General features: G+C 36.6%; 1 protein-coding gene across 3 annotated transcripts in view; it reads right to left on the bottom strand.

Moving 5' to 3' along the window:
* SPRY3 (sprouty RTK signaling antagonist 3) overlaps positions 1–17,618 on the bottom strand; it is a 144,682-nt gene extending 127,064 nt beyond the window's left edge. For all 3 annotated transcript variants that reach the window (XM_081278423.1, XM_081278422.1, XM_081278421.1), the window contains exon 1: positions 17,279–17,618. The gene's annotated coding sequence lies outside the window, so the exon portion shown is untranslated. The remainder of the gene's footprint in view (positions 1–17,278) is intronic.
* Positions 17,619–19,020: the final 1,402 nt, after the last annotated feature.

The following is a 19,020-nucleotide window of genomic DNA, read 5'->3' as shown; positions in this document are numbered from 1 at the left end:
TAGACCGAGGAGAGGGATAGTTGGGTCAAATGGTGGTTCCATTCCCAGTTTTCCAAAGAATCTCCAACCTGCTTTCCATATTGGCTGCACCGATTTGCAGTCCCACCAGCAGTGTATGAGTGTGCCTTTTTCCCCACATCCTCACCAACATTATTGTTGTTTGTCTTCATAAGAGCTGCAATTCTGACTGGAGTGAGATGAAGTCTTAGAGTAGTTTTGATTTGTATTTCTATAATTGTGAGAGATGATGAACATTTTTTCATATATTTTTTAATTGATTGTATGTCCTCTTCTGATAAGTGTCTGTTCAGGTCCTTGGCCCATTGGTTGATTGTTTGTTATTTTGGTGCTTAGCTTTTTGAGTTCTTTATATATCCAAGAGATTAGAGCTCTATCTGATGAGAGGGGTAAAAATTTGCTCCCAAGATGTAAACTCTCTATTTAACTCACAGATTGTTTCTTTTGTGGAGAAGAAACTTTTTAGTTTGAATCCATCCCATTTATTGATTCTTGGTTTTAATTCTTGCACTGTAGGAGTCTTATTAAGGATGTTGGGGCCTAATTCCACATGATGAAGATTAGGGCCTACTTTTTCTTCTATTAGACACAGAGTCTCTGGTTTAATTCCTAGGTCCTTGATCCACTTTGAGTTGAGTTTTGTGCATGGTGAGAGATAGAGGTTTAATTCCATTTTGTTGCATATGGATTTCCAGTTTTCCCAGCACTGTTTGTTGAAGAGGCTATCTTTTCTCCAATGCATTTTTTGGCATCTTTGTCTAATATAAGATAATTGTAATTTTGTGGGTTAGTCTCTGTGTCCTCTATTTTGTACCATTGGTCTACCATTCTGTTTTGGTGACAATACCATGCTTTTTTTGTTACTATTGCTCTGTAGTATAGTTTAAGGTCTGGTATAATGATGCCACCTGCTTCACTCTTCCTGCTAAGGATTGATTTAGCTATTCTGGGTCTCTTATTTTTCCAGATGAATTTCATGATTGCTTTTTCTATTTCTATGAGAAATGCCACTGGGATTTTGATTTTGAAATTGCATTAAATCTGTATAGTGTTCTTGGTAGTATGGTCATTTTGATAATATTAATTCTGCCTATCCAAGAGCAAGATAGATCTTTCCATCTTCTAAGGTCTTCTTTGATTTCTTTCTTCAGGGTTCTGTAGTTTTCATTGTATATTCTTTCACCTCTTTCATTAAGTTGATTCCCAAGAATCTTATTTTATTTTTTTTTTTGAGGCTATTGTAAATGGGGTAGTTTTCTTCATTTCCTTCTCAGAGGATTTCTCACTGATGTATAGAAATGCCTTTGATTTATGGGTGTTGATTTTATATCCTGCTATTTTGCTAAATTCATTTACTAGTTCTAGAGTTTTCTGGTGGAGCATTTTGGGTCTTCTAGGTATAGAATCATATCTTCAGTAAATAGTGCTAACTTAAGTTCTTCTTTTCCTATACAAATCCCTTTAATTTCTTTCATCTAATTTTTCTGGCCAGTGTTTCAAGATCTATGTTAAACAGAAGTGTGAAAGAGAGTATCCCTGCCTTGTTCCAGGTTTTAGAGGGCATGCTTTCAATTTTTCTCCATTTAAAATGATGTTGGCTTGGACTGCGGAAGCAAGCAGGGGTTTCCATCCTTGTATCAAATAAAGTAGACTTCACACCAAAGTTAATCAAAAGGAATAAAGAGGGACATTACATACTGCTCAAGGAAACCAGACACCAACAAGACATAAAAATCATAAATATATATGCCCCAAACAATGGTGTAGCTATGTTCATCAAACAAACTCTTCTCAAGTTCAAGAGTCAAATTGACCACCACACAATAATCTTGGGTGACTTTAACACCTCTCTCACCACTGGACAGATCTTCCAAACAAAAGTTGAATAAGGAATCTATAGAACTCAACAATACAATCAATAACATAGAATTAATGGAAATATATAGAATATTTCAACCTGCATCAAGCGGATACACTTTCTTCTCAGCAGCACATGGATCCTTCTCTAAAATAGACCATATACTATTCCACAAAGCAACTGTTAGCAAATATAAAAAAGTACAGATACTACCATGCATTTTATCAGATCATAATGGAATGAAATTGGAAATCAACAACAAAATAAAGAATAAAAATTTCTGCATCACATGGAGACTAAACAATATGCTACTGAATGAATAATGGGTTGCAGAAGACATCAAGGAGGAGATTAAAAGTTCTTAGAGGTAAATGAAAACTCAGACACAACATATCAAAATCTCTGGGACACTATGAAAGCAGTTATAAGAGGAAAGTTCATTGCATAGAGATCATTCCTTAAAAGAAGAAAAAGTCAACAAATAAATGACCTCACACTACATCTCAGAGCCCTAGAAGAAGAAGAACAAATCAACAGCAAAAGCAGGAGAAGACAAGAAATAATTAAAATTAGAGCTGAAATCAATGAAATCGAAACAAAAGAAACAATTGAAAAAGTAGACAAAACAAAAAATAAATAAATAAAATTGACAGACCCTTAGCTACGCTAATGAAGAGAAGGAAAGAGAGAACTCAAATTATCAGCATCCGTGATGAAAAAGGTAATATCACAACAGACACTACAGAAATAGAGGATAATCAGAAATTGTTTTGAAAACTTATACTCTAATAAATAGAAGACAGTGAAGGCATTGATAAATTCCTTAGTCATACGATCTCCCCAGATTGAGTCAGGAAGATACACACAATTTAAACAGACCAATATCAAGTGAGGAAATAGAAGAAGCCAACAAAAGACTATCAACCAAGAAAAGCCCAGGACCAGATGGATACACAGCCGAGTCCTACAAGACCTTTAAAGAAGAACTAGTACCAATACTCTCCAATTTATTTCATGAAATAGAAAAAGAGGCAGCACTTCCAAACTCATTCTATGAGGCCAATATCACCCTGATTCCTAAACTAGACAAGATACTTCAAAGAAAGAAAACTTCAGACCAATATCTCTAATCTATGCAAAAATTCTCAATGAAAATCTGACAAATCAAATACAAAAACATATCAAAAAGATTGTGCACCATGATCAAGTGGGATTCATCCCAGGGATGCAAGGTTGGTTCAACATACGGAAATCAATAAATGTAATTCATCACATCAATAGACTTAAAGATAAGAATCATATGACCGGGCTGAGGTTGTGGCTCATTGGTAGAGCACTCACCTAGCATGTTCGAGGCCCTGGGTTTGATCCTCATCACCACATAAAATAAATAAATAAAATAAAGTTATTGTGTCCAACTACAACTAAAAAAATAAATATTAAAAATGGTGGGGTTTTCATGATTATGTACAATTATAATGTACCAATAAAATATTACAGAAAAAGAAAAAAAAGAATCCTATGATCATCTCAATAGATGTAGAAAAAGCATTTGACAAAATACAGCACCCCTTCATGTTCAAAACATTAGAAAAACTAGGGATAACAGGAACTTACCTCAACATTATAAAGGACTAATATCTTAAACACAAATATTTCTCAGTTTACTATGTGGTTATTTACCCCATAAGATTGTTTCTTCTTGTGATTACTTGGCTGAGTGGGAGATGTGGCTCTCTGTCACTGCTTGATATCATCAGAGACTATCGTACCATGTATCACTAGCCTGGGGAAATACAAAAATTCTAAATTTGAAGTAGCTTCTATTGAATTAATATCACTTTCACTCCATTATAAAAAGTAAAAATATCATAAGTCAAACTATAATAAGTTGGGGATCATCTCCATATAAGGAGCTCTCAAAACTCAACCACTAAAAAAAAAAGAATAAGAATTGAAATAGAAAGTGAGCAAAAGACATGAAGGGTACTTTCACCAAAGATGATATACAAATAACAAATAAAAACATGAAAATATGTTCAATATCATTAGTTATCAGGGAAATGTAAATTAAAAACACACTAAAATGTTAGTATAGACCCTTCAGAAAAGCTGAAATTTAAAAATATACAACACAAAACACTAGAAAAATTGCATAAAAATTGATGGTGAGAATATAAAATGATACAGTTACTCTGAAAGAGAGCTTGGAAGTTTCTCACAAGATTAAACATTAAACTATAACATAACCCAGCAAGTGTACTTAGGCATTTATGCCAAAAAATCAAAGCTTGCAATCCCTCAAAAAAACTGTACATGAATGTTTACATAAGCTTTATTTACAATAGCACAATCCTAAAAACTACTCAAATATTCAATAGGTGAATGATTAGATAAACTTTGATAAATACCATGGAGTATCATTCAACAATAAAAATATAATCAATATAACTATTGATGCACATAATTTAGATTGACCTCAAGGGTATTGAGAAAAAGGTCAATTTCAAAAGGCTACGATTCCATTAACATAACATTCTTAAAATGACAAAGTTATATAAAAGGAGAACAGATTAACTGTTGCCAGGTATTAGGGGAAGATAAAGGATGGGAAATAGGAGGGCTATATGAGAAAACTTGCAATAATGGAAATGTCCTGTAGGTTAATTGTGGTAATCATCATATGAAATTACACCTATGACAATATTTAATAAAACTATATATATTACAATCTGAATGTATTCTGTAGATTGTACCAATGTCAATGTCAATATTCTAGATTGATATTATAGTAAAATTATAAAATTTTATCATTGGGAGGAACCTCATGAATTATACATGAGATTTTTCTGCATTTTTGCAACTTGATATGAATTCATAATTATTTCAAAATAAAAACCTAAAACCAAAAATTTTGCTAGAAACCTCAACATATGCACAGCTTTCTTGTCTCTCCTTCCTCCACAGACTTAAGCTGCCTCAGGTATCCTGAACTCTGATCTTTGCCTGCTCAACTGAATGATCCTTGGAGGGTTAATTTTTTGGTTTCTCTTCTCCTGGGGATGATAGTCATGTGCTAACTATTGTTCAATATTTGCAAGTTTCTTTTTTACAGATATGTATATTTTATTTATTTTTTTATATATACATGAGAGTAGAGTGTATAATATGTATTTGACATATTATGCCTACATGGAGTATAACTCATTCTAATTAGGATCCCATTCTTGTGGTTGTACATGATGTGGAGTTTCACTGTGATGTATTCATATATGAACATAGGGAAGTTATGTCCAATGCATTCTACTGTCTTTCCTACTCCCACTCCCCCTCCCTTCCCTTCATTCCTCTTTGTCTAATCCAATGAACTTTTATTCTTCACTCCCCGTTATTGTGTGTTAGCATCCACATATCAGAGAGAGCATTCAGCCTTTGGTTGTTTGGGACTGGTTTATTTCACTTAGCATGATAGTCTCCAGATCCAAACATTTACTGGCAAAAGTCATAAAGTCATTCTTCTTTATGGCTGAGTAATATTCCATTGCATATATTATACCCAAGTCATATATATATATATATATATATATATATATATATATATATATATCTTACATTTCCTTATCCATTCATCTATTGAAGGGTATCTAGGTTGGTTCCATACTTTAGCTATTGTGAGTTGAGCTGCTATAAATATTAATGTGGCTGAGTCACTGAAGTATGCTGATTTTAAATCCTTTAAGTATACACCCCAAGGAGAGAGAAAAGTGGATCAAATGGTGATTCCATTCCATGTTTTCTGAGGAATCTATATATTGCTTTTCAGCGCAGTTTTTACTAATTTGCAGTCCCACTAGCAATGTATGAGTGAACCTTTTTCTCCACATCCTCACCAATATTTATTGTCACTTGTATTCTTGATAATTGCCAAGAAATGATAGAGTCTTGATGGGATTTGAATTCTTGATTTTGACCATTCTTACAGAATGACTATACTTTGTCCTTTAAAAGTTTTCACTCCTTCTTGAGTTCTGTGAGACAACTCACACTTTTTATCTTTTAATAAATCTTTGTCCATCAGTAGATGTGGAAACTTTTGTATGACTTAGATAATGTTGTGAAAGTTTTAGCATTTATTTGTTTACTAGATAGCATAATTGTCACAGAGCAAAGACATAGCCAAATTCATTATAACACTCTGTCCAGAAAGTTTATTCTTAATTTGAATCATCATTCTTTTCTTTCCTTCATTTTTAAAATATCTTTGTTTATTTATTTTTTATGTGGTGCTGAGAATTGAACCCAGTGCCTCACATGTACAAGGGAAACACTCTGCCACTGAGCCACAACCCAGCCCTTTCTTTCCTTCATTTTTAACTCTTTAAAATATCACTAGCAATTGGTTCTGTTAAATTAAGTTTGATATAAAGCTGTTTTCATATGTAATATACTGTAAAATAACTAATACATAAACAAACAGCAACCTGAGAGTATACTCTTGTGGCAAGTACCCAAGTCATAGCCAATCACAGTAGCTAAGCTTCAGCCAAACACAGGGTACAAAAAGCTCAGATATGTCCAAATTACACAAACACATATCAGTCTATTTTCATGTGTCAGTTCCATATTGTGTCTATAATTACTGCCTGCCCAGGTTGCTGGATAGAACTCTCTGAACCTCTTCTGGTTCAAGATGTTGCCTAATTCACAAACTGTTTCTTTATTCAAATAAAGTACATGTAATTTGTCTAAAGTTTTTTTTTAACAGATTGACATGAGAAGTAGGATCCAAAGTGGACCTCTAGCAACAGCCACAGATACACAGCACCAGGGGCAAAAAGTAACTAAGTGAAGTTATCATAACTAAGTGAGGGCTCATTTAGTCCATAGATCTCTCACAGTGACTGGGGTCATGGATGAGATCCCTCTTGAATTCAAGCTCTACAGACTTGTGTTTCGAACTCTCCAACTATATTTAAGCAATTTTTACTGGACTGAGTCCAGAATTGGATTGGATCCAATAATTAAGTGGACTGGATCCAATTAGAGGCCTCAGATAGGCACCTTTTGAAAGTGTGTTTCACTTTTCAGGGGACAAGAGTCAGAGCAAGATGGTGGAATAAGACCTTCCAGCAATCATCTCCTCACAGAAATATCAATTAGAATAGCTATTTATACACAAAAGTACTTTAACAAGAGCTAAGGAGATCTGTGAGAGATATTAGTACCTGGTTTTAGCAAAGTTATATGAAAAGATGCATTGAAAAAGGCAGGAAGGAAAGAGTTGCCAATGTCATCGGTCTCTCAACTTCAAGCAGTACAGCATGGAGAAAGATGCCTCACATTTGAAAACAGAAGAGAGAAAATTAGACTTTGAATCCAGTACAAGGCTTGCCTCAATGAAACCCAGTATTAGGAAGAGCCCCATGGCATCTACCCCGACACCTGTGTCCCTGAACAGAGCCTCTTCACCTGAATTGGCCTTGGAGGCCAAAATACTTCCTTCCCCAACCATGGGCAGCACAGCATTGAGAAAGACTGCACCTACGGGGCAGGGGGCGGGGATCAGGGGAGGGTGGAGGCAGGGACAGGGAGGTAGGACAGGGAAGTAAGCAAAGATACTGCCTTGGAACTCAGTGCCAGGGTTAACACATGAATTTCAACACTGAATAGAACCAAATAGCCCCTGTCTCCTGGTCATTGTTTGTGGATGGAGCCTCTGAACCTGGTCCACCACTATATGGAGGCCCACAGCCCCAGTGGACTTGTATTTACAGCCCATATCATGTGCTAGCTGCAGAGGACTTGCTCCATGAATAGATCACAGCAGGGGCTAGGCCATAGCAGTGTGGAACTTGGCTCTGCCCCTGTGCTATGCTTAGTGGGCACCAGGTGTGATCTAGTATTGTGGCAGTGGTGGTGGCTGTGGGACTGCCAACCCCATTTATCCTTTAATCCTAGGCATCACAACACCGGGAAATTGTCCACTTGGGGAAAGAAAAGTAGGCATATGTCACTTTGGAGCAGAGGGCTAGACACTACCTAGTCCAGTGCTGTGCAGGATTCTGTGGTGCCTGACCACAGGACAGTTAACTGTGGATGAGAGATCTGGGTCCATCCCATGCCCAGAAGGAAGCTCACAGGAGCACAGTACCCTTTTTATACACCTCCATAGTCCTTCCTGAACAGAATTTAACTGCAAATTCTTAAGGAACTTGGCCCATGGGGCGCACTCTAGTGGTGAAACAGTGGCAATACATCAACAATGACCTCACTGAGAATTTGGACTTTAGGGCACCATCTAGTAGTGCTAAAGTAGTGGCAGAAACCACAAGGTTAGAGAAAATTATAGAGTGCTTAGAATTTCTGGAAGGAAGACACATACAAAGCCAGTTATGAAGAATGAAATAAATACTTAATCCTTTGATTTGCAGATGTTGTCATACATCAACAAGCATCAAAAACTTTCAAGAAACCATGATCTCTCTGAACAGACAAAATAAGGCACCAAAATTGGACCATATGGCAACCAACTGTGCAAATTCGCAGAGAATTCAAAATAGGTTCTAAACTAAAAGTAGATAATATATGCTCAAAAAATTGCACTACTGGGTATATATCAAAAGGAAATGAGCCAGGCATGGTGGCACATGCCTATAATCTCAGTGGCTTGGGAGGCTGAGGCAGGAGGATCACGAGTTCAAAGCCAGTCTCTCCAAAGGTGAGGCCCTAAGCAACTGAGTAAGACCCTGTCTCTAAATAAAATACAAAATAGGGCTGGGATGTGGCTCAGTGGTTGAGTTCCCAAGTTCAATCCCTGGTACCTCACCCCCAAAAAAGGAAATGAAATCAGTACAACAAAGAGTTAATTGCACTCTCATGTGTATTGTAGCACTATCCACACCTAGCTAAGTTATAAAATCAACTGAGGTGTCCATCAGTTGATAATGCACATGGAATAGATGGATAAATAAGGTATGGTATACATGCACAGTAGAATACTACTTAACATAAGAAAACATAGGGCTAGGGTTGTGGCTCAGCAGCAGAGCACTCGCCTAGCATGCGCAGGGCCCTGAGTTCGATCCTCAGCACCACATAAAAATAAATGAATGGAATAAAGTTATTGTGTCCAACTACAACTAAGAAATAAATATTTAAAAAAAAAAAAGCATAGAATCCTGTTATTTTTAACAACATGGCTGGAACTGGAAGACATTATGTTAAGTGAAATAAAAACCAACACAAAAAGACAAATGCAACATGATCTCACTTATAGGTGGAATCTAAAGAAGTTGCTATCATAGAAATCAAAAGTAGAATATTAGCTTCCAAAGTCTGGGGAGAATAAGAGAGGAATGGGGAGAGGTTGGTCAATGAGTACTAACTTACAGTTATAGATAGGATAAGTAAATTCTAGAGTGCTTTTGCATAACCAGATAACTGTAGATAATGGTAGTGTATTGTATAGTTCAAAAAGCTAGAAGAAATGAATTTGAGTGTTTTCACCACAAAGAAATAATAAATATTTGAAGAAATAGAAATTCTGAATTTTATCACTGCACAATGTATACATTCAGGGAAACATCATATAGTACCTCATAAATATGTATAATTTTATATGTGAATTTAACAATGAAAAAGAAATACACTTCTCCAAATCTAAGAAATTTGGTGCTCTACTTTCTAGGATACTGGATAATTTCATGTACAAAAACCATGTGCCCAGAATCTATGCACTTTAGGAAAAATGGGTCAACCTTACTAACAACAACTTAAGATTCACAGTGGCTAAAGTGGAAAACTTTTAACCTTGATCAAATTTTTCACTTGCAAGGTACATTAGAAAAGAAAAAATCCAAAATGATTCAAAAGCAAAGGAATGTGTTTTTATTGGTACACAAGGCTTCCAAAAGACTAAATGAATCCAAAATTGCCTAAGACTCCTAACAAAAGGCAAACAGATTCATATCTTTACAGATAAATGCTACAAGAAACGAGATGGCTTCCTTGTACATATTTTAAACCAAAGCCAACAGGCCCCAAACTGAATAATCCTGGGACATAAGATCACTTTCTTTATTGTAAATAGCCAGATTATTGAAAAAGAAGTTGTCCATTTTTACACCAGCCATTTGATGGACCCATTTCTTTTGGCCTAGACTAGTTCCATAATAGAGGAAGCCCCTGAAGGCTTCACTCCAGGGTCAATAATCAACAAATCCTTCAGAGAAAAAAAAAAGATTTCTGTGGTAAGGATTTAAAATCATCAAGTCTGAAAGGTTCTCATGGCTGAACTGTCCAATTGACATCTGGACCATTTTCAGAAAAACATTTGTAATAATGAGTCACTTATGTTTTCTTCATTCAATCCTGATTCTCCCATGAGAATCTCTGTCTACTTCTCAAACTCCTGCTGATTATATACTCTGTGTACTCTGTCCACCTCTTTCTTGTTGTCATGAATTTTGTTATACACCAAAACTCTCTTTCTTGAGAAAACCCCAATTAATTGTTTTGTTATTCAATCTTGAAAAGAAACAAAAATGGATGAACCAGTCTCTGACTATAATACAAGTTTAAAAGTGGCCATGATGAGTCCAGGAGTACATTTGGTACATGGCAAAAATGTTAGAATACTAGCTGTACGATCTATTTCGGTCTATATGTTTATGTATGCCTATATTTATGATATATGGGTGATATTACATAACTCCTCATGATTTTGCCAAATTGTTGTAAGACTTCTATTAAATTCATTTGAAGAAAATACCCTTATGTAATTATTCTCTCAGAAAAAAAACAGGATTAACCCAAATACTTTTCAACTTCATATGACTTGTATAATCTTTGGTAAATAAGAATATTATCGATTGTATTAAAATAGAGATAGCTTCAGAGTTCTTAGCATTAAATATGATGACAATATGACCAGCCACCCGTCTTACCTATGTTTACTAGTAAAATAAGCTTATATTATCTCTATATTAAAAAAAGTCAACAAAAAAAGATGGTGACTAGCTGTTTAATATCTCATCTTTACAAACAATCAAAGAATAATTATTAAAAATATGTATGTTAAATATATGTAAAATATTTCCTTCCTATATCAGAAGGTTTTAACATTTTTATCATTAGGAATGTAAATTTGAGGTTGAGAGAAATCTCTACAAACAATAATTTAATTCTTAGATGTAGCCAACACAGAAAAAATCTGTAAGAATAGAGATAAAGTTTTATCTCCTCTACAGTTTCTTGTCATAGGGAAACTAAACACATTTGGGACTATTGGCAAACATATTCTGTACCATTCCGACAAACTATACCATGAGAAAGCACATGCTTCTAGAAATTGATTCATAGATTTGCCAATGTATGGATTGGTTGTGTTATGGACAGTTCACAATAATTTCCTTCCCCTAGTGTTCACTGGAAATTAAGGCCACTTGGGGTTAAGAATTTTAATTAATATATGTTACTAAAATTATTAGAAATATTAAGGTAAATGGCTTTCTATGCAAGCAAACAAGAAAGATAAGATGTGATTTTGGTAAGGAAAAGCTATAAGGTATGAGAATGTTTTGTGAAAAGAAAAAGAGTATTTTTTTTTTTTTTTGCCCTGAAGTCAGATGACTGGTTATTCTTAAATGGGAAGAAAAGTTAAGAACAAAAATCGAATAGATGAACAAGATTCATAAGATTTATGGAAGAAAAGTAAATCTGGTTACCACCCTTTCACCATGCTATAAAGGAACCATAAAAACGGGAAGTTTCCCACTGTACCAAGTTCAGGAGCTATGCAAACAGCAGGTGTACAACTTTAACTGATCTTTACTCAAACACCACTAGGTGGCCCTCTTTTCCAGCCGCCAGTGGCCTACGTTGGGTCTTTGGAGAATTTGCCCGCTCTCTCTGTTCTGCCTCTTCCTTGATTCAGATCTATTTGGTCTGGCTCACTCCAAGTAGCTCTCCCGAAAAGTTTCCATACCTCCCATATTCAGAAGCCAAAGCATTTGGTAGTTGAAATTCATGCCAAACTTGAAACAGATGAAACCAAGTTAGTTTCCACTGAAGAAAGCTTCCAGTGGGGTTCCTGAAGGCTCACTATTGGTGGTAGTAGTATGCCAGCTGCATGGAATTTGAAGATAACCCATAAGTTTGGGGAAAATATTGAATTCTGTAGTGAACTAGCCAATCCAGGAATTTACACAGGTGGAGGCTACTCTCCAAAAGGTGGATGAGAACATTCATGTTCAACAAAAACATTTAGACGAACACCATGGAGCTTTAGATTTCCTCCTGCTTATGGTGGAGGCATGTGCATGCTGCTAAATAGAACTGCATGTTGCACTTAACTTTCCCCTGATTTTACCAAAAAGGTACCGGAAGGCTGAGAGTGTAGCTCAGTGATAGAGTGCTTGCTTACAATGTGAGGCCCTGGATTCTGATTCAATCTTCAGCACCACAAATATAAAAGAAGGTGGCAGAACCAGGTATGGTGCCTGTATTCCCAATTACCCTGAAGGCTAAGATGGGAGGATAACTGGAGTCCCGGTGTCAAATATGAGCCTGGGCAACAATGAGATGGGACCCCTTTAAAAAATAATGATACAAAAATTAAAAGGGTGGCTAATATGGCTGTCTCCCTAGATACAGTCACTGAATACAGTAAGAAATTTCTGAGGGTAAGGGAAAACATAATATGTTCTCAGATGACAGTTACCTGGCAGGTTACTTCACAGCGAACTGAACAAAGACTATAGACAATTGAACTAAAATACTGTCAAACTGTATTTATTGCCTGAACTTTAAATTTTTTTTATTTTGGTCATTTTGTTCATTTCATTTGACACTCCTATTAAGGAGTATACTTCAGTTTCTCCTGATACTCTTCATAAAAGTCTCCTTTGTGTGTGATACTTCCTCAAGGAGTCCTAAATGCTCATATTGCAGTCACCCTTCATACATTTAACTGGTCTCATTATAATTAGAATAATAAAATGATGAATAAAGCATAATAATCCAAATAATTTGAGATTGTGAACTGTGAATTCCATACTGACAATAAACAAGTCCCATCATAATGGCAATAGAAAGTGGTATCAGTGCCCAAGATTTTGGTCGATCTCTCAAAATTGAAAGGCTGACCAAAAGAGAAAGAAATTGCTAAATTAAATTAAATTTGTCCTAAAGCTATCTCTGTGCTTACTGAAGTGTAATGTAACTTAATATGTAAACAAACTATAACCTAATTTGAGAATAAAGTCATTCCTCCATCTCCACAGTTTTGCTTTCCATGGTTTCAGTTAACTGCAGTCAACTGTGATCCAAAAATGTAAAATGAGAAATTCCAAAACCAAACAATTTTATTACAGTATGCCATTATAATAGTTCTATTTATTGTTAATTATTCTTGTTAGTAGTTGAATGTGCCCACATTTATAAATTAAACTTTATCATAGGTGTATATGTATAGAAAAATAGTAGCATATATAAGGTTTGATGCTATCTGTGGTTTCAGGCATCTACTGAAAACTGCTCAGACATGTTTAAATAACACAGGCAACAAGCCTATCCAATCCGGCTCTTTTATGTCAGTTCCATTTTCTGTCTATAAATACTGCCTGCCCATGTAGAGCTTTCTCAGCCTCTTCTAATTCTGAGGGTTGCCTGATTCATGAATCGTTCTTTGTTCAAATAAACTCTTCTAAATTCAACTTGTCTAATATTTTTCTTTTAATCATTTTTAAGGACAATTTTTGATGAATGAAAATCAAGATCATAATTAATTCAGAATTTTAACCACTCTTTAAGACCTCTTAAATCTATAGACAGGATTAGAGAGCATTAAAGTTTCAATAAGATGCTGATAAAACTACGATGTAGGTGTTAACAAAAGATGATGGCTCTCACATAATCCAATACAGAATTCCATGCAAGACATGGCTATTATTTAGCCTAGAGTGAAAGTTGGCAAATTATAGTCCCTAGCCAAATCCTTCTTCATGTTTGCTTTTGCAAATAAACTTATTGGAACACTTCCATATACATTCATTTATGTATTGTCTGTGATCTATGACTGCTTTTGCTATATGAAGGTAGAATTACTCAGCTGTAGACAGAGACTATATGTGTCTCATAAAGATCAAAATATTTATTATCTGACACATTACAGAAAAAAAAAATTACCAACCCCTTACTGGAGTATTAGCAGTGCTGGAAGTGTTAAACGAATGAGCATATTATATTTTGGAAACAAAATAGGAATAATCTTGGTGTGTCTTAGAAGAAACAGTAGTGTGGCAGGAACATAAAATATACCATATTTATTGCTTTTTCTATTTTATTTCCTAGCACATTTGTATATACCTTTTTATTCAGCCATTAATTCATTCATTCCACAAATATTGAAGTTCCACTCTGTACCAGACATTGTGTGAGCTGCTACACACATACAAACACACACACTCACATACGCATGTGCACACATACGCATACTCATCATCATCATCATAATGGATACCAAGAAGTAAATGCATACAATGCTTAGTTACTAACAATAAGTGCTAACTAAAATTGAGTAATAAATGGAGGGCAACTAATGCAAAAAGGGAAACAAACTTTTGTTACACTACCCATTTGGTATTTATCTGAAATTGCATGTCACTTTCCTCAAATTGTAAGTGAACCACATTTTTCATGGTTGCTCATACCTCTTCTTCAATCACTAAAATAACGCTATCATTATAGCAGCTACTAGTCACTCATATACTGTATTCAAGACATGTCCAGGTGCTTTACATATTATCATCACAATCATGTGAGATAGATACTACTGTTATATCCGTTTGTGGAATAAGAAACTGAGAATCAGTGATGTTCTTTATCTGAAGTTTCATAGATACTCCATCAAGTAGAAGTCAGGAAAACTATCTTTTTCTTCCTCCTCTGCTCTGCCTTGCTGCTGTATGGTATCATCCACCAAAGGTATCACTACCATTGTTATTATCAACCAATATCTAGGCCAAAGTCTTCTGTCTAGAGCATTAGTGGTAGAGTACAGGGTATTGTTTCTTTAAGCTCTTAGTATAGTTTATTATACACATCAACTATATAGGACCAACAAACAAATTTTGTGAAAGAGCTCTTTGTAGGTTTTATTTGTGCTTTCCTTATAGCTTCTGACCTATGTCTAGGGCAGAAGATTACCTATCTTAGCTCTGAAAGTTAACTTGTTGTGTAATGCTGGTGAAATTGCTTAACCTATCTGTGCCTTAGTTGCCTTATTGTTAAGGTAGGGATAAAAATATTATCTGCTTTAAATATTTGTAATGAAACACTTAGCCTGATGTTTGCCATGTAGTGCAGGTTTAATAAATACTGGTTCCTATTATTTAAGGCAACTGTCTTCTTTTAACTCATAAACAAGCATGTTTTGACTATCAACTTCTTGTCTCTTTCTCTCTACTTTGCTGATTTCACCTTACTTTTATTGATTTCATTTGCTCTAATGGCTACTGTCATGCTCTTTCCTGTTACTGGACTTTGGATCATGCTGTTCCCTCTGCTTAGAATGTTCTTCCTTTTCCTATTTGCCTGGCCAAGTCCTGTTTGTTCTTTAAACATAAGGGCATAGAATATATCTAGGTTTTATTTATCATTTTATACCCAGAGTTTAGTACAATGTCCTGCATTCACTAATGTTTGCTCTGGGATGAATACAATGCAGACTAAATGTAGCCTGTCAACTTATTCAGTTTGTACTGTTAATATATATTGTGTCTATAGTTTTGTTTGTCTACTCACTGGTTCTAGGCAATTCTCAACAAAGATTCATCAAAGCATAGACACATGATCTGTTTGGAAAAGAAATATAAGCAGTACAAGTTTTCTGCTCTGAAGAAGTTACTGCTTCACTGGAGGACAGAGATGTAAAAGGAGAAATTACCATCCAGAATTAGTCATATACATGAGGTCTATACTAGATCCATTGGGCATATTGGACACATGGAAAAGGAGAATATAAAGTAACTTTGAAAAGACAGTGAAAGAACCATAGAGAAGGTAATCTCTCAATTGAGTAAGAAGTGATATCAGCTTCCTAAATAAATGTGGGTAGAGCTTCCATGGAGGAATGAATTCCAGGATAGAAGTGTGGAGTATTATTAAAAGGCTCTTTGGAGTGGAGACTTTTTCTTCTGTATATCTTTTTTTTTTTTAAGAAACTGGTGTCTATTTTAACTTGTACAAGACATTTCCTTTCTTACTTTTTGTCCTTAGACCAATATTCTTCATCTCTAATAGTATGATAATGTATAATACTCCAGAATCGCTTACTTTTCAATGTATATGCATTGAATTTTCTTCTTTTTTTTTCAGTATTTTTCCTCTGTCCTGTATTTTTATTGAAGATATTATTTCACTACACTTTTTAGTCTTTCCTTCTAATATGTACTGTTCTTAAATTTTTAAAAATTTTTTTGGTGTACCTTTATTTTATTCATTTATTTTTATGTGGTGCTTTGGATAGAACTCAGTGCCTCACACATGCTAGGCAAGTGGTCCTTGCCTGGCTACAACCGCAGCCCCGGTTCTTAAATTTTTACTTGCGTAAAGTGTTTATTCTTAATGTTTGTTCCCCTCTAGTGTTCACTGTATTTAGCATCGTATCTGAACTTGGATTGAAACTATTCAAGTTAACTCACAGGAGTGCAGCAATGACTGGTTGTGAAGTAGGCAAGTTCAAGAAAGTGGCCAAAGGGTGATGGAAGAATTTTAGTGCTAGTTCAGTTCAATAAGAAGCACCGTGAGGGGCTGGGGATGTAGCTCAGTTGGTAGAGTGCCTTGCATGCACAAGGCCCTGGGTTCAATCCCCAGCACTAGAAACGGCAGGCAGGCAGGCAGGCGACCTAAGTTTGACAGCCGCAGTAGCGTTGCGGTTTGTGTGTTCTCCTTCCCGAAACTATGCCCCCAAATCTATTCAATGAAGGCAATTGAGTAGCGCGTCCAGGCCCAGGCCCAATCCCTCTGGATGTAGGTCTTTAAGGCGCCTCTGCAGCGGGTTAGTTAAGCGGCGCGCAGACACAGCACCCGCCGGAAGGAGTGAGGCGGAGCCTCAAGGCTCTCAGCAAGGCCCGAGCGGACTGGGGGAGGGGAGCGCGGGCCACAATCTGGGGGGGGAGCAAACGGCCTTGCAACTGTGCATTCCAAGGCCCTCCTTGTTTGCATTTCTACCCATTCTGCGGAGTTGGGAGTCGCGACCTCCAGCACAGGTAGGTCCAGCCGCGTGGGTCGGAAAAGGGGTATCTTTGGCTGCGGGTTTGCCTAGGCTCTGGCTTTGGAGCCTGGTGCAGTGGGCCGCGGCGGCTCTCCCCTGCTGCTCCACCTCAGAGTGGTGGTACTCACCTTAACTCTGGTGGAAGAGAAGGACACTCCCGCCTTGCCTTCAGGGCTGGCGTCACAGTTTGTGCCAGTTGCGCGACAGACTATCAGCGTGGGGCTAAATGGGCCTAGCGCTCGGGAAGAGCTGCAACAACTGGAGCGAGCTGGCGTTGGGACTGACGCTTTGCGTACATTGTTTTCAACCTCAGTCAAACCTTGCAGCCCTGGATCTGTCACTCACTTGGTGTCTAGACTTCAGCAAGTCCCTACCTCTCCGTACCTCACTTGCCCTTCCCTTGCAATAGAAGGAGAAACTCAACTTTTGCAAGACCTTCCAGCGCTGCCTTCTTTAGTGCTCATATCAATTAATGTTCTCTGCCCAGATTTTACCCTTTGTCTGTCCCTCCAAAACAAGGTTGCCTAAGGGGTGGCCCAGTAGGGTATTGGGGAAGTTACCTGAGAAGTTCACTGTTCGGAAAACAACCCTGAAGAGCCCTTTAATAATACTGGAAACGGAATTCATGTTATGCATAATTTGAATGTCAACTCTGAATAAGCTCTTCTGGATGTTTTACCTTTTAGGATTTTAGCTACGTGATTGCATACTATTATATGTCGTATATTACATTGCTAGCAAAACTTTCTTGAAACAGTTGAGTGAGTTAACTCCCTAAGTAAGCACTGAAAGAAAACCTTGAGCTCTCAGATTTAGAAATACTTCCATAATCCCCTCATACAAAACTCTCTTACAATTGCTTCTTTTTAAAAATATTTTTAGTTGTAAATAAACACACAGTATCTTTATTTATATTTTTATGTGATGCTGAGGATCAAACCCAGGGCCTCACACATGAGAGGCATGCACTTTACCACTGAGCTACGACCCAGCTGTACAATTGCTTCTTAACTTGATATTATACACAGTTGATTTTACATTCGTTAACTGTAAAAACATACAAGAAATATAAATACTATAGATCAACATCCTGATGTCAACTTTCAATTCTTCCTCATAAGGAGCAGGTTTGATAATCATAGTGGAAACTATTAATTATGCAAAATACTTTTCACAACAACTACAAAAATATACTAATTTATCTATCACATGCTTAAAAATATACTTTGCATCATAATCAGTAAGATGAAAGAAATGCACAGTGGACTGGTAGAGTCTGGGGGCTTCTTTAGTATGCCCCTCCCATTTCTTCATTTCTTGGCAGTGTAAACTGACACCAATCACTTCCTCGTTTTGGTGTATGTACCAAGAATGATAAGTATTTCTGCATTTGTGCTTGTCAACTCTGAGAAGGCAGTAAAATATCCAAACCAATAACTCCATGTTTAAGATGTTTCTGACAGCTGTATTTTCTATCTGCCAAAGCTGGGGGGGTGGTGAGTTAATAAACTCTTTGGTGGATGCTTGGAGCCAAACCAAACAGATCAACTGACTGGCTACCGCTGTGACCCTCTGTCTACAAGGCCAAATGTCCCTCATGCTCATATGGTCTGGGCATGAACCTGCCATTGAACCACACATAAATTTGTGGGATAAGACTCTTGGGGAAGCCCAGCCTGTGCCACACATGCAGGTTCTAGCAAGGAGGACCTGATATATAGTGAATGTTTTTCTGGGTGAGGGAGAGGCCTGATAATTTCTCAAACGGTCTGATGGAAATCGTGCAGGACATCTGTTGACCAGCCTTCAGGGTGAGTTTAGGACTGGCCATTTGGCAAGAATGGGTGACTGCTTGGTTTAGCCATGTTTT

This window comes from Spermophilus citellus (genome assembly GCF_964194105.1).
Source record: "Spermophilus citellus genome assembly, chromosome: X".
Classification (NCBI taxonomy): Eukaryota; Metazoa; Chordata; class Mammalia; order Rodentia; family Sciuridae; genus Spermophilus; species Spermophilus citellus.
The sequence above is the reverse complement of the archived record's forward strand: the minus strand, read 5'-3'. Positions and strand labels throughout refer to the sequence as shown.